Consider the following 14,884-nt stretch of genomic DNA (forward strand, 5'->3'; position numbering starts at 1 on the left):
GACATTCGCTCTCTTCCAGTCATCTGGTATTTGCCTGGTTCTAATTGACAAATTAGCTAGGGATTGTAGTAGCTCTCCGATTTCTACTTTAAGTTCCTTTAGCACTCTTGGGTGAATCCCATCCGGTCCAGGGGACTTGTCACTTTTTAGTCTGTTGATCTGATAGTATATCTTGTCCAAGTCCACGTTCACTGTGGTGAGACTATCCTCAACTTCTCCCTTGAATACTTTCCCTGGATTGGGCATTGACGCAGTGTCCTCCTTGGTAAAGACAGACGCAAAGAATGAATTTAGCCTATCTGCAATCTGTTTGTCCTCTTTGATGCACCCTTTTCTCCCTTGATCATTGAGGGGGCCCACTGCCTCCTTTGCTGGTTTTTTCCCTTTTATGTATCTGAAAAAGGGCTTGAAGTTTTTGGCTTCTTGCGCTATCCTTTCCTCATAGACCTTTTTGGCGTCTCTTATCATCTTGTGACACTTCTTCTGGTCGACCCTGTGACTGTTCCAGGCCTCCATCGTCTGTTCACGTTTCCATTTTTTAAATGAGTTCCTCTTATCCCTTTTCGCATCTTTCACTCCATTAGTTAACCAAGCTGGTTCTCCTTTGTTCTTATTTTTCCTTCCTTTGGATATTAGCGGGATGTAGAGATTCTGCGCTTCAGTGATGGTATTTTTTAGTAGGGACCATGCTTGGTTGACAGTTTTGATTTCGGCTATCTTTTTCTTGAGTCACTTTTTAACCATGGCTCTCATGCTTTCGTAGGGAAGGAGAATGGTGATGTCGTCAGCATAGCTGAATGATGTTACGTCTAGGTTATCTAGAGTAGACCGAAGGGAGGATATAAAGAGGTTGAAGAGCAATGGCGACAGTGGTGATCCTTGTGGTACTCCACAGGGGTTAGACCAGGGGTCTGAGTTAATATCATTTGATTTTACTCTGTATGTTCTTGATTTAAGGAATCCTTGGAACCAGGTGTATACCCTGCCTGAGATCCCTATGCTTCTAGTATCTGTAGTAGTATGGTGTGGTATACCAAGTCAAATGCAGCAGAGAGATCAAGTTGAATTATCAACATCCTTCTGCCTTTGCTAAGGTGTTAACGGGCCGTGTCTAGGAAAGTTACTAGTAGTGTCTCCATGCTATGGTTGGTTCTGAACCCTGATTGTGAGGGGTGAAGTAGGTTGTGGTCTTCCAGGTAGTTTGTGAGGTATTGTGCAGCTAGTCCTTCTATTAGTTTAACATATATTGATATTGAGGTGATGGGTCTATAGTTGGAAGGGGTATCTATTGAGCCTTTATGGTTTTTCAAAATTGGGGTGAATATGATCTCACCTAGGTGTTGTGGGAATTGACCTATCATGAGCGTAGTTTGTACCCATTGCATGAGGCGAGCTCTAAATTTGGGGGAGGCATTTGCTATCAGATAAGTGGGACAGTTGTTCAGGTCACATGATGCTTGGCTGTATTTTTTATAAGTCGGTTCTTATCAGGTCATTGTACTCATGGGAAGTCAGACCAGGTCCTGTCTGCTGCAATGGCTTCTTCTGCTGCAGGGTATATTATTATCTCATTGAAGTAGCTTGGAGTGCTGTTGAAGGTGGTTCTGATTGTAGTGATTTTATTTTTGAAGTAGTCTGATAGTTGGGTAGCTGCTGGTGGGTTGGTTCCTTGTGCAGCTAGGTATGTTTTGGTGTCGGTGAGGTTTTTTACTATTTTGAATAGTTTTTTTGTGTCTTGGGTTTCCAAGCCTACCAGTTTGGAATAGTATGCTTTTCGTTTTTCCTTTAGTTTGATTATATTGTTTTATTTGACTTCTCCATGCTACTTTAGTGTGTTCTTGGTTCTTTTTTTTCCAGCCTCTTTCCAGTTGTCTGCATTGCTGTTTGAGTTGTAGAAGTTCGGTGTTGAACCATTTGTCAAATGGTCTGCAGATTCTGTTTTTCAGTTTTATTGGTGCTAGCTCATTCAGGATTGTATCACTTAAGGTACGCCATTGGATTATGAATTCTTTGGGGTCTATGGAATCAATCGAGGAGTCTGCTTTGCTCCAGAATGTGGAGGGTTCGATTTTTTGTCGGGTTTTGAAGTAGGTTTTGTGGGGTTCGTGTTTGTTTTTGCATTGTGCCCAATTGATGTTGAAGGTGTAATGTTGTAATGTCTGACCAGAGGGAGGGATTCCAAGCCCCATTTGAAAAGTGGATTTCTGGTGTTTGAGGGTTTTGGGTCATGTATGCAGCAATATCAAGTTGGTGGCCTTTTTCGTGAGTGGGTTGGAGGTTAAGTATCAGGTAGGATAGTGTTTTGAGGTATGAGAGTAGGCTTTCAACTTGTTTGGAGGAGTAGTCTTCTAGGTGGAGGTTTAGGTCTCCAAGGAGCAGGTTATGTGTTGACGTTAGAGAGTTCTGGAAGATGAAGTCTTTGAGTTCGTGTTTTGTGGCATTCCATTTTCCTGGTGTTATGTAGCATAGAAGGCAGGTCATGGTGCCTTTGAGTGTGTCATCGGATAGTTAGCAGGTGAGAAGATCCATGTGGGGAGTAGAGTATTTGTCTAAAACTTTTATGTTAAGGTTGTTTTTGACTAGGATGGCCAGTCCTCCACGCTTTTTCTCTCAGCAGACCACCTCTAGTTTGTATCCCCTTGGACAGAATTTTGTTATGCAGGGGTCTGAATCGGAAGTTAGCCAGGTTTCAGCTAGGAACAGGCAGCCTAGCTATTCTTTAACTATCCAGTCCTTTATTAGGTCTGCCTTTGGGCCAATCGATCTTATGTTTATGTAAGCACAGGCTACTGAGGTGTACTTTGTGTGGAGGTTGGTGGTACTTATTGGGGGGAGAATGTTTCTTGGTTGTGGGTAGGGGTTGTGAGCTGTCGTCTTGGTCTGGGAAGTGGTCTTTTTCCCCACATGGGGGGGATGATTTTATGGGTGTATGTTGAGCAGTCTATCAGATTTCTGGGTGAGTGGGGTTTCCTGGATGGTAGGTGAGGTCTGAAGGTTTCAGTTACAACTGAAATTGGAGATATGTAATATCCTATTGCTTTCCAATTGGTTAAGAGCAGGGAGAACAGTAAGAGGACGTACGTAAGTTTTGTTGTGTGGGGTGTCATTGTGTTGCTTGTGGGGGAAGATCAGCAGCAGCCTAAGCGCTGACCGCGAGGTGGAGACTTCGGAGAAGGCGGCTCGGTGGGTTGGGTGGAAGGTTAGAGCGATATTAGGGGGTGATTGGAGTGGGTTGGAGAAGCCTTGGTATAAGAAGAGAGGGTTGTCAGTTGTGAGGTTGTTGGGCTGTTGGGTCTGGTTGGGTCGGCTGAGTTGGGGGCCTGGGGTGGCTTCTGGAGGCAGAGTCTGGAGGGGAAGAGGGAAGATGCCGGCTCCCTTCCTCTCTACCCTGCTGGGCTGGGACTGCAGCTGTGCTCCCTTGGAGGCTGCAACTATGCTCCCTTGGGGGCTTTTTACAGGGATGTTGAGTCGGCTGCTGGAGTAGTCCACGTGTTTTATTTATTTATTTTTGTTCAGCTTCCTCTGTCTCTTTGCACTAGCCGGCATGCCGAACGGGAGCGCGCCATTCCTGCCGCTTGATTTTTTTGAAGATTCTCTCCCGGCTGGCTGAGGAGGGGGGGGCAGAGCAATGCTCGCATGCCCGGCAGGCTCAATGGCTTCCTGGTCACGGCTGGGGCAGGAGTCCTGCCGCTTGATTTTTTTGAAGATAAACGTATAAGAAGGGTTAACGACAGTTGTGTTTGTTTTTTTATGCTACAGCCATTATTTACGGTGATTAATATCAGTCTTTATCATACCAAAACATTCTGTGGTTCATTCACGACAAAATCACGTCACCTAATTTTCGTAGATCTGAAGAAGGTATACAAATTGTACTTTGGCTGTCCTTGGTGTGACCAGAATAAGTCTTGGGTTCTACATATCTGTACCAGTTGTTCCAACGGACTTCATGACTGGCTCAATTGACAAAAAGCAGCAATGTCATTTGCAATCCCAATGGTATGGAGGGAACATCGAAATCATATCAAAGATTGCTACTTTTGCCTTGTGAACACAAGTGGATTCTCAGCTAAAACTAAGCACAAAATTATATAATCCTATTCCGGATTCTGCTATTAGGACTGTTCCTCATGACTGTCCCTGTACCTCCACAAGATGGACTTGCTTCTGTGGAACATGATGAGGAATGTGATGATGATGCAGCAGCTGGTCACAATCCAGAATTATCTGATCCTGATGATGTGAATGATGAAGATTCAGAACCAGAGACCTTTACACAAGCTGAGCTCAATGATCTTATTCGTGATCTAAATCTTTCAAAAGAAAAAGCAGAACTTCTTGCTTCAAGGCTTAAGCAAAAGCACGTGCTTGCAAAAGATGCTAATATAACTCATTACAGAAAAAGGAATCGTAACTTAGCAACATTCTTCAATATAAATGGCTCATTGTGCTTTTGTCATGACATCAACAGGCTCTTCAACAGTTTGTCACAAGTGCATTGTCCAGATGATTGGTGCCTCTTCAGTGTTACTGCACAACAGAAATTCCAAACCAAGTATAACAATTGCCCATTCTGCTCATCTAAAGGAGTCTTATGAGAATATGAAGAATTTACTAAAACACACCAGTGGAACATCTATGGTGATTTGAAGGTCATTGGCATGCTAATGGGAATGCAAGGAGGATTCACTAAATACTGCTGTTTCCTGTGCTTGTGCGAAAGCAGAACTACAGCTGAATATTATGTCAAGCCTCATAAAATATTTCTTCCACCTCTTCATATGAAGCTAGGGTTGATGATGAATCTGGTAAAGCAAACTCGCCAGGTTTTCAATATCTTGTTAAGAAATTTCCAAAAATCAGCACTTCAAAACTGAAAGAAGGGATATTTATAGGACCACAGATCAAGTCCGTTATGCAGGATGAAGATTTTAAGCAATCACTCTCAGCAGCTGAGATTAAAGCTTGGGAAGCATTCAAGTGGTTAGTGGAAAACTTTCTGGGCAACCATAGGTCTCCTTCATATAAGGAAGGAGTTCAGAATCTCCTTGACTCATATCAGAAACTTGGCTATTGCATAAAAAATATACTTTTTTGCACTCACATCTTGACTTTTTCCGGAAAATCTTGGTATGGTGAGTGACGAGCAAGGAGAACATTTTCACCAGGACATTTAGTTAATGGAGCGTTGCTGCTAAGGTTTCTGGAATGAGAATATGATGGCCGACTACTGCTGGATGTTGTGCCATGACAATCCAGACACAACTCACAAAAAGAAATCATATGCTAAGCATTTTTGAAGAAATATTGGTTGCTAAGTGACACAGTCCTGTAGAATTATGCTATGCTGTATGACTATTTGACTTTGGACCGAAGATACTACAACATTTCTTTAAGTTGATGCTGCAATTCTTATATGCTAAAATGCTATAAACTAACATTACACCACTATACTCCACAATTCACATGTTCAAATCACACATGCTCCTCAGAATGCCACACCAAGAAGTAGTGTGGTAGCACGTCCTCACTGGAACATTGTATTGTGTGATATATTTTGAACTAATGTGCACTTATTTATGTACTGTAGTTTATAATTTATAAAATAACGATACTATCTAAAAGCAAATATTTTAGAAGATTCTGTGCAATAAAGTGACTTAGCTTTTGAACCGGGTCTGCTTCATTCCCCACCGATGCATTTCAGGGTTTTCTTCAGGGTCGGGGACATGAAGAGCAGAATTATCCAGAATTTATAGCATAATGCTAGTCCGTGATGAAATTATCCGGGGCACAGAATCTTCTAAAATATTTGCTTTTAGATAGTATCATTACTTTATAAATAGCATACTACTACTTATTTTTACAGCACCACTAGACACATGCAGCACAAATAAGGGGTTGGGGAATTGCTTACTATGTGAATGATTGAAACAGACATGGGTACTTTACAAATGAGGAAGAGTTGGGAGTTAAAAGCAGCTTCAAAAAGTGGGCTTTTAGCTTAGATAGGAATACAGCTAGAGATAGAGCTTGATGTACTGATTCAGGAAGTCTATTCCAGGCATACAGTACAGCAAGGTAGAAGGGAGAGAGCATAGCTAAAATGACACCTGTTTGGCCAGTGTCAGGGTTTCCAGGGCTGTGAATGCTGAATGTTGCACCTACTCAATAACTACAATATTTTTAATGCTGCTGACAATTTAATGAATTATAAAACAGATGGGGAGGTTTGGGATACATTAACAAAATTTTGTATGAATTGATCATCAATATTACCCTTTGATTTCTGAATGAGTGTTATGCACATCCAGGAAGGGTGGGAGGGAGGGGGAGGGCTAAGTACTTATCTTATTATTTGATTGTAATGAGTGCTGTTTTTTGTACCAATTGTTGGTTAATCTGTTGCACTTTGTGTTAGCTTTTAAAACGAATAAAGAATTTGAAGAAAAAGAAAAGGATCATAAAACAGATGTGGAATATAAAAGTGCTGCATCTTTTTCATGTGCCTGCTCCTTTTTATATATTAAAAAAAAAAAGCAAGCAACTTGTTTTTCTGCATTTTCCCTTCAGTTATTTATGCTATATTCATGCTTTCTTTCAACTATCAATGACATCATTAACCCCCCCCCCCCCTTAGCTCCGATGTTCATAGCAATCCTATGAGCACTGGAGCAAATTCCGCCATGGCAGACAATAAAAGAGCCTAATGCAACTTCGTAAAAGCGGGATTAATCTAATTTGTAAAGCCAGGGCATTGCCTCAGTAAGAAGAGCTTTAAGAAATGAATGCTACTATCTATTCCAGTAAAAAAATAAAAATAAAAAGGGACATTAGTGATTTCTTTTTAATAAGAAACAACCTAAATTATGTATCACCCCCCACAATTTTAAAGGCATAAATGAAAGGACTAGTGTCAGAGAACACAGCAGTGGAATATATGCATTGTGTGGTAGGAATATTTGTGACTAAGACGACATCTGTGGCTCTGTTCACACCATAGCGCTAACAGGAATTGCTCCCTGAAAGGAGAACCTATGCCAAGGCTATTGCATAGTTATGTACTCAGAAACTTAAATAAGCAATCAGATTAACATTAAAGTCTCTTATTCACTGTTTCATGCAACATTTTACCATGGAACCCACTAGTCCAGTGTATCACAAACTATGTGCTGCCTGAGATTTCAGATGTGCTGCTATATGCCAGGGAGGAGGAGAGGCACTGGCACTGGTTGACTGCCTACATGATGTGCCTCTCGGATGACTGGTGTCTTGTAGATGGATCGATCGACTCCCATGTCGATGGTCTGCGCACCGGTGCAGTATCAGATTGAGGTGCAGTTACTGTTGTCCTTTGCGCAGACTGAACTGCCTGGAAGGTTGGTGTCAACATGGCCTGGATAGCTGGTGTCAACATGGCCTGGATAGCTGGTGTCAACAGGACCATAATTTGAGTCGGCACTAACATTTGAAAATGCTCACTCAATTCCTCCTGAAGCAAACTGTCAATCTTTTGCTTGAGGGAGAGCACTGGTATTGTAGGCTTTTTCGTCGGTACCACTGGTGCGGCGCTCTGATCCAGTGATGAGGAGGCCGATGTCGAGGTACTTACCGAAATCGGGTCTGGGCACTTACAGAACTTTTTCGAGGTCTGCATGACTTAACTCAATGCTACTTTGACCTGAGTCCCAGATGGGATAGGGGAAGGCTTCTTAGCCGACTTACCCACTGGAAATGCCTATGTTAGTTTAGATCAGATTGGATGTTTTGCTGGTTGTGGGTTCAAACACTAAGCTGCTCCTTGTGTCCCTTGAATTCTGGAGGGGGGCGGGGGAGAAGTTTGGACAAGAAGGTTGCCTAACGAAGCTCTGCAGGATGCCTTTGCACTGTTTTTGGACTTCCTAAGGCTAAGAGAAAATCTAAGACTCAGGTTTTCCTTTTTGAACCTAGGTCTTTGTTGTCTTTACCTAGTCCAAAGAATGCCTTTTTGGAGCATGGACCTAAAGAATTTCTGGATAAGTCTTTGGATGGAGGTGGGAACCTGCCAAAGGTTTGTTCTGCCTCTCTCAGTCAATCTCTCTGGATATACAAAGCCCACCTGCACAACCACATTCCCAGGCTGAATCATCAGACGAGGCTGGAGGTGTGAGAGATGCAGCTCAAGACCACGAGGCAGAAGAACCCACTTCAAGATCCCCAAGGTAGGAGAGGTCATTGGTGATGCCGGCTTTAGGTGGTTCACAGCAGTTAGAAGGAATCTTAAGACAAATTGCTACTCAAGAGATTATAGGTACTTTGAATTGTGCAAATTTGGGGTTTCAGCCAGCATTTACCTTTCTGTTAAGACCTTCAGTTTTTAATTTGGAGACCATTTGGGAAGCCATTTCTACTTTGCAAGTCTTTTTGGGAACCTAACCACAAACTTTGTCTTCCCACTGTAATGCAATGCTCTCTGATTTGATAACTTTGAAAAATAAAATGAAGGGGTTGGAGACTAAATCTGCAGAGTATGTTACCAAATTGGAACCCAGGGTCAAACTTGGATGAAAGACAATAGTAATATCTATTTCAAATTGGAGAATTTAGAGAATGCAGTCAGATTAATCAATTTTCCTAAAGCTTTTACTGTTTCTTTTATTGATATATTTAAAGCGTATTTTACTGAGGTATTAAAAGTTCCAGAATTCTTCTATCCTCCAATTTCTTTTTTTTTTTAAATTATTTATTTATCAAATTTTTACATGTTTTAAATCAAGTATCCACTTGTACAGAAAGTTGAAGAACAGCAGGAAAATAATACTCAAAAGTAAAATACATGGTAATCAAATAAAATAAAATAGAATTTTTTAGCTTAAATTCAGCTCAAGTCCTCAAAATTAGATCCAAGAAGGATAAGGCGGACTTAGTAACAAATACTAACAACTATCAATTCAAATATTAGGAAAACAAGATCCCTTGGCTGAGGAAGGATATCATTATTCAAATGCACTTCACTTTGATTTTGATTTTCCTTCATCCAGCCGAGTTCCTACCAAAAAGGCTGTCAGCTGGAATGGTTCAAAGAATACATATTTCTTCATATGGTATTGTATTACACATTTACAAGGGTGTCGAAGAAAAAAAGTCCCACCAAGAGATATAACTCCTGGTTTCAACAAAAGAAACTCTCGTCTTCTTCTCTGGGTTTCCCGTGCCAAGTCTGGAAACATTAATATTTTTTGTCCAAGAAATTCTTTCATTTTGTTTCTAAAGAACAATCTAAGCAACCAGTTTTAATCTGGGGCAAGAGCCACAGTAAGAAGCAATGTTGCCGGAGATGCAAGCTCTCTATCCGAAAGTTCCAAAATTGCTGAAACATTAATTGGTTGATTATTCTCCTGTTGTTTAGATGGTTGTTTAGGTTTCGTTGGTAGGTAATATACTTGAGTAAGTGGTGGTAATGTATCCTCTGGAATGCCCAAAATCTCCAACATGTAACGTTTCAACATATCCCTAGGCGTCACCGAGGGTATCTTAGGAAAGTTAATCAGTCGGAGATTATTATTACGCGAGAAATTCTCCAAAGTTTCCAATTTTCTACGCATATTTGTATTATCTTTTATTATTGCTTCATTAAGCTGTTTTGATGCTTTTAACTCCTGTTGTATATTCTCAATAGAATTCTTAGATTCACCAATTTCAACTTTTATATTTTTTATCTCAGTTTCTTGAAGAATAATTTTATTTTCCAGCTGCAAAAGCTGGGGCTTGACAGACTTGGCTAGGTCAGCCACCAAATCCCAAATTGAATCCAGTGTTACTTCTCTGGGTTTTTCAATAACATATGAAGAATTAAAAGTTTGAATAGTCTCACCAGTTTTCAGCTGTTCCTGGTAATCCTTCTGCTGGCCTGAAGTAGTCCCTGATGTTTCCAATTCCTCAATATTCTTTGTACTCACCTGAAAACTCAGGGAGTCCATCTCCACGCTCCCCTCACTGTTCTCCCTGGCCTCCGAGGGTAGATGCCTGCCTTCTATCGGCAGCTCCTCCTCTCGTGGGGAGCTGGTAACCTGAGGAGGTGGGGGAGGTGCCCTAGCGTCGGGGCTCAGCGTAGTCTCCAGCCCCAAGGAGATCGCCTCATTCCCGCCCCTCAGAGGCGTCTCCAGCGGGGGCACCGACGCTGCCGGGACATCCTGCATCCGACGCAGGAGTTCTTCTATGTTGCCGAACGAGGGGACCGCCGAACGCCGCGAGGCTCCAGCGCGCTGCGGCCTCTCCTCTTCGGCATCCTGAGTAAGTAACTCTCTCCAAAGAAAAGTTTTCAGAAAATCTCCGGCGTGCTGCTCAGTGTCCGGGACCGTCGGCCATCTTGGATCGTCCGTTTTTGTCCTATCCTCCAATTTCCAAGTTTTTTATGAGGAACCACTGAAAAGTTCTCGGTCCAACCAACAAAGTTGGGGCAGTCTCTATCGAGGGCTATACACTTAGTCCAGTGATTTTCCACTTTTTTCGTTCCAGGGAAAAATCTGGAATGAAAAAAGTAGAAAATTGCTGGACTAAGGGACTGATTCTATAAATAGTGCCTAAATCATCCAGTGCCTAAACAAAGGCACCGGCCACAAATCAGTTACATATAGGTGCCATTTATAGAATCACTAGTGGCGCCTATGTAAAAACTTACCCTTCTATTAAACTGCGCTAGCAGTTAGCGCGGTAAGCCACGCTGAATGGCCCACGCTGCTTCCAATGTTCATAGAGTTCCTATGAGCATCGGGAGCAGCGTGGGCCATTCAGCGCGGCCCTCTGTGCTACAAACTACTAGCGCAGTTTAACAGAAGAGGGGGGTTAGGTGCCTGAAATATAGGCCAGGGTTTTAAAGGCCTACGTTTCAGGTGCCTAAGTTTTTAGAAAATCATGCTTAGTGGTGCCTAACTCACGTTCTACCCATAGAAATGCCCACTTAGGCGTTTGGTGCCGCTAAGCGCATTGCGAGAGACGCCTGTCACCCAATTAATTTTTTTTACATCAATTATTGGCGCTGTTAAGGGTATTTTGCCAATTAAGTAAAGCAGCCTTTATAGAATCAGCCCCTAAGTGTATAGCTCTTGATGGAGACTGCCCTCAACTTTGTTGGTTGGGCTGGAAACTTTTCAGCGACCCCTTGTACCTACCTCAGGGAAGAAAGAAAATAGTTTCTAATCAAAAAGGTCCTTCAGTAGATAGCTTGGACTTGACTAATTTCCTAGTGAGATCAGATACGGAGACTGTGGTTCCTGCTGCATTGCTAGTTCAATTGACATTGGACTCTGACAGAGACCAATTGCTTAAATTATTTTTTAAGCAACAAGATGTTTTGTTTATGACTTATGAAATCTGAATCTATCTGGATGGATCAAGGGCTACCCAGAAGAAGAGAATGCAATTTTTACTTTTGCCACCACAGGTCTTGCAAATAGGTGAAACGTTTGTGCTTAGATACCCTTGTAAATGTGTGATTACTCTGCAAGGAGTTAGATATTTTTCTTTGAATCGTCACACCTAATTAATTTTATTTCTGGAAAGGTAGCAGCTTCCTCACATAATCCTTTAAAACAGCAGCCACAGTCTTCGCAATTAGTTAAATAAGTCCAACTTCAGGCTCTGCCTGTTTTTTTTGCTGGTTTCTTTAATATTTAGTTTAATATTAATGCATAGCCTTTTCCTTTACTCCTTTCTCCTTAATTGTAGACTAATAGTGCATGAAATGATTTGTGATTTAGCTTTATATTTTGTAATCGGAGGATATCCTTCTTTTCCACTTGCACTGTTTTGTTGTGATATGTCTTATCATGTATAATTAAAATTTCAACAAACAAATAATGAAAAAAAAAAACCATTTCAAAAAAATACGGTAGATTTTGCAGGTATCACAAATTTATTCCCACTGAAGTTATGTTTTTCAATGGAGTTTCTGTTCCTATTCTCTCTGTATTTTGAGACCTGAATCCCCATCACTTTCCTTTAAGCTTCTGCTTAATTTAAGCAGATTATTAAGAACATAAGAATTGCCGCTGCTGGGTCAGACCAGTGGTCTATCGTGCCCAGCAGTCCGCTCACGTGGTGGCCCTCTCATCAAAGACCAGCACCCTAACTGAGTCTAGCCCCATCTGCGTATGTTCCGGTTCAGCAGGAATTTGTCTAGCTTTGTCTTGAATCCCTGAAGGGTGTGTTCCCCTATGACAAACTCCGGAAGAGCGTTCCAGTTTTCTGCCACTCTCTGGGTGAAGAAGAACTTCCTTACGCTTGTACGGAATCTATCCCCTTTCAACTTTAGAGAGTGTCCTCTCATTCTCCCTACCTTGGAGAGGGTGAACAACCTGTCCTTATCTACCAAGTCTATTCCCTTCAGTACCTTGAATGTTTCGATCATGTCCCCTCTCAATCTCCTCTGTTCAAGGGAGAAGAGGCCCAGTTTCTCTAATCTTTTGCTGTACGGCAGTTCCTCCAACCCCTTAACCATCTTAGTCGCTCTTCTCTGGACTCTTTCGAGTAGTACCGTGTCTTTCTTTATGTACAGCGACCAGTGCTGAATGCAGTACTCCAGGTGAGGGCGCACCATGGCCTGGTACAGCAGTATGATAACCTTCTCTGATCTGTTCGTGATCCCCTTCTTTATCATTCCTAGCATTCTGTTCGCCCTTTTCGCAGCAGCCGCACATTGCGTGAACAGCTTCATCGACTTGTCAATTAGAACTCCTCCAAGTACTGCCCCGGACATCCTGTATTCGTGCATGAGGTTTTTGTTACCGACATGCATCACTTTACACTTATCCACGTTGAACCTCATCTGCCATGTTGATGCCCATTCCTCAAGCCTGATTATGTCATGTTGTAGATCTTCACAATCTCCCTATGTCTTCACTACTCTGAATAACTTCGTATCGTCCGCAAATTTAATCACCTCATTCGTCGTATCTAGATCCAGATCGTTTATAATCTGGGAACACTTTCTAGATTAAAGGGATTGTTGAGTCAGGCAAATTTTTAAATAGCAAATTGGAAGGGATTGGTGAGAAGAGACTATTTTCCTCTTTATGTCACTTTTTGGACATTTTTCTTTTTTGAAAATGAGCCCTATGATCATATCACAACCATATTCAGAAATCTACATCTGTTACTGATTATATGGCTTAAGTTTGTTGTGATATTGATATATAGAGCCTTGAGTAATGAGGTATCTTTATGTATCACATTTTCACTGCGTATTTATAGATCACCTTGCCAATTATGATCAATTAAGGTGTCCTTGATGCCTCTTCCTAATTTCGATAAGTGCAGCAGGCAGACTCAGTAAATCAGGTCTCAGCAGACTGGAAGCTATGAATTTAGTTAGTTCTAAACAAGTCACATTACAGCAGAATCTGACTGCAACACTGGATAAGATAAATTTGTTCTGGGAGACATTTCATCAATTTGTTATGATCAAGTTGTGTTATGGATAAGGAGGATCATAGTAATAAAACTGGAATTACAAACTCCTACAAAGAGCTCAGAGCCTCGCGTACAATTCCTCACTGCATTCTTCAATGTATAAAAAATTCAAACTGACAGTAGTTTTGTACTGTCTCTGTTCATTCCACTACTGTATGACAGCTTGGCTCTTGAACAAGTTGCAATTTTTGACTCTTCCACATAGATCACAGATGTTTAATTTTTTTTTACTGATGGCTGATTATCAAGCCATCTCAAACTGAATATGGCTAAAACTGAACTCCTTATCTTTCCACCTAAACTCACCTCACCCCTCTTGCCATTCTCTATTTCTGTGGATAACACTCTTGTCCTCCCTGTCTTCAAGTTTCAAGTTTATTTGAATTTGATGTTTCGCTTATCAAAAACTAAGCGAATTACATAATAAAATAGTTATAGCGTAAAACGAAGAGACAAGTTATTTTGCATAAAAAATATCAAGGGGCTGTGACAAAACTGACAATACAGACGTACTAATATACACATAGGAGAGAACATTAGGAAGTGAAGTTACATTTTGCTGTTTCCCAGAGGGAAGAAAAGGGGTATGTGAAAGGTAGGGTCGAACAATAGGTTAGGGTAAGATTTGAGAGGAGAAATAGGCAGTTTAATTCTTCACGGAAAGTGTCGTTCTAAAGGTTAAATGAGGATTTAAAGAGGAATGTTTTAAAATTAATTTTAAATGAATTAAGATCTTTTATTACTCTAATGTATAGTGGGAGATAGTTCCATATAAGAGGAGCCATGACTGAAAAAATGTCATGGCGTCTTGTTCCTATTATTTTCAGTGAGGGGACCATTGTCAGCCTGCAACCTCTGGGTGATCTTTGAGTCCTCGCTCTCCTTCTCTGCTCAGATCCAACAAACCGCTAAAACCTGTTCCTTTCTCCTCTTTAATATTACCAAAATCCAACCTCTCCTCTCTGAACACCCCACCCAAACCCTTATCCATGCTCTCATCACCTCACACTTAGACTACTGCAATGTACTTCTCTAAGGCCTCCCGTGCATCTGTCTCTCACCCCTTCAATCCATTCAAAATGCTACTGCATGACTCATATTCTGTGAGAACTGCTATTCTCACATTACACTTCTCCTCAAGTCTTTTCATTGGCTCCCCATCCGTTTCTGAATACAGTTCAAACTCCTCTTACAGACTTACAAGTGCATTAACTCTGTAGCCCCCCCCCCCAAATATCTCTCCTTATCTCCTCCTTTGCTCTCCCCCATGAACTCCATTCATCGGGTAAGTCCCTCTTATCTGTACCCTTCTCCTCCACTACCAATTCCAGACTCTGGCCCTTCTTTCTTGCCACACCGTATATCTGGAACAGGCTGCCTGAATCAATATGTCATGCTCCTAGCAGTACTCAAATCCAAGCTAAAAGTCAATTTT

The sequence above is a fragment of the Geotrypetes seraphini genome, chromosome 2, assembly GCF_902459505.1.
Source record: "Geotrypetes seraphini chromosome 2, aGeoSer1.1, whole genome shotgun sequence".
NCBI lineage: Eukaryota > Metazoa > Chordata > Amphibia > Gymnophiona > Dermophiidae > Geotrypetes > Geotrypetes seraphini.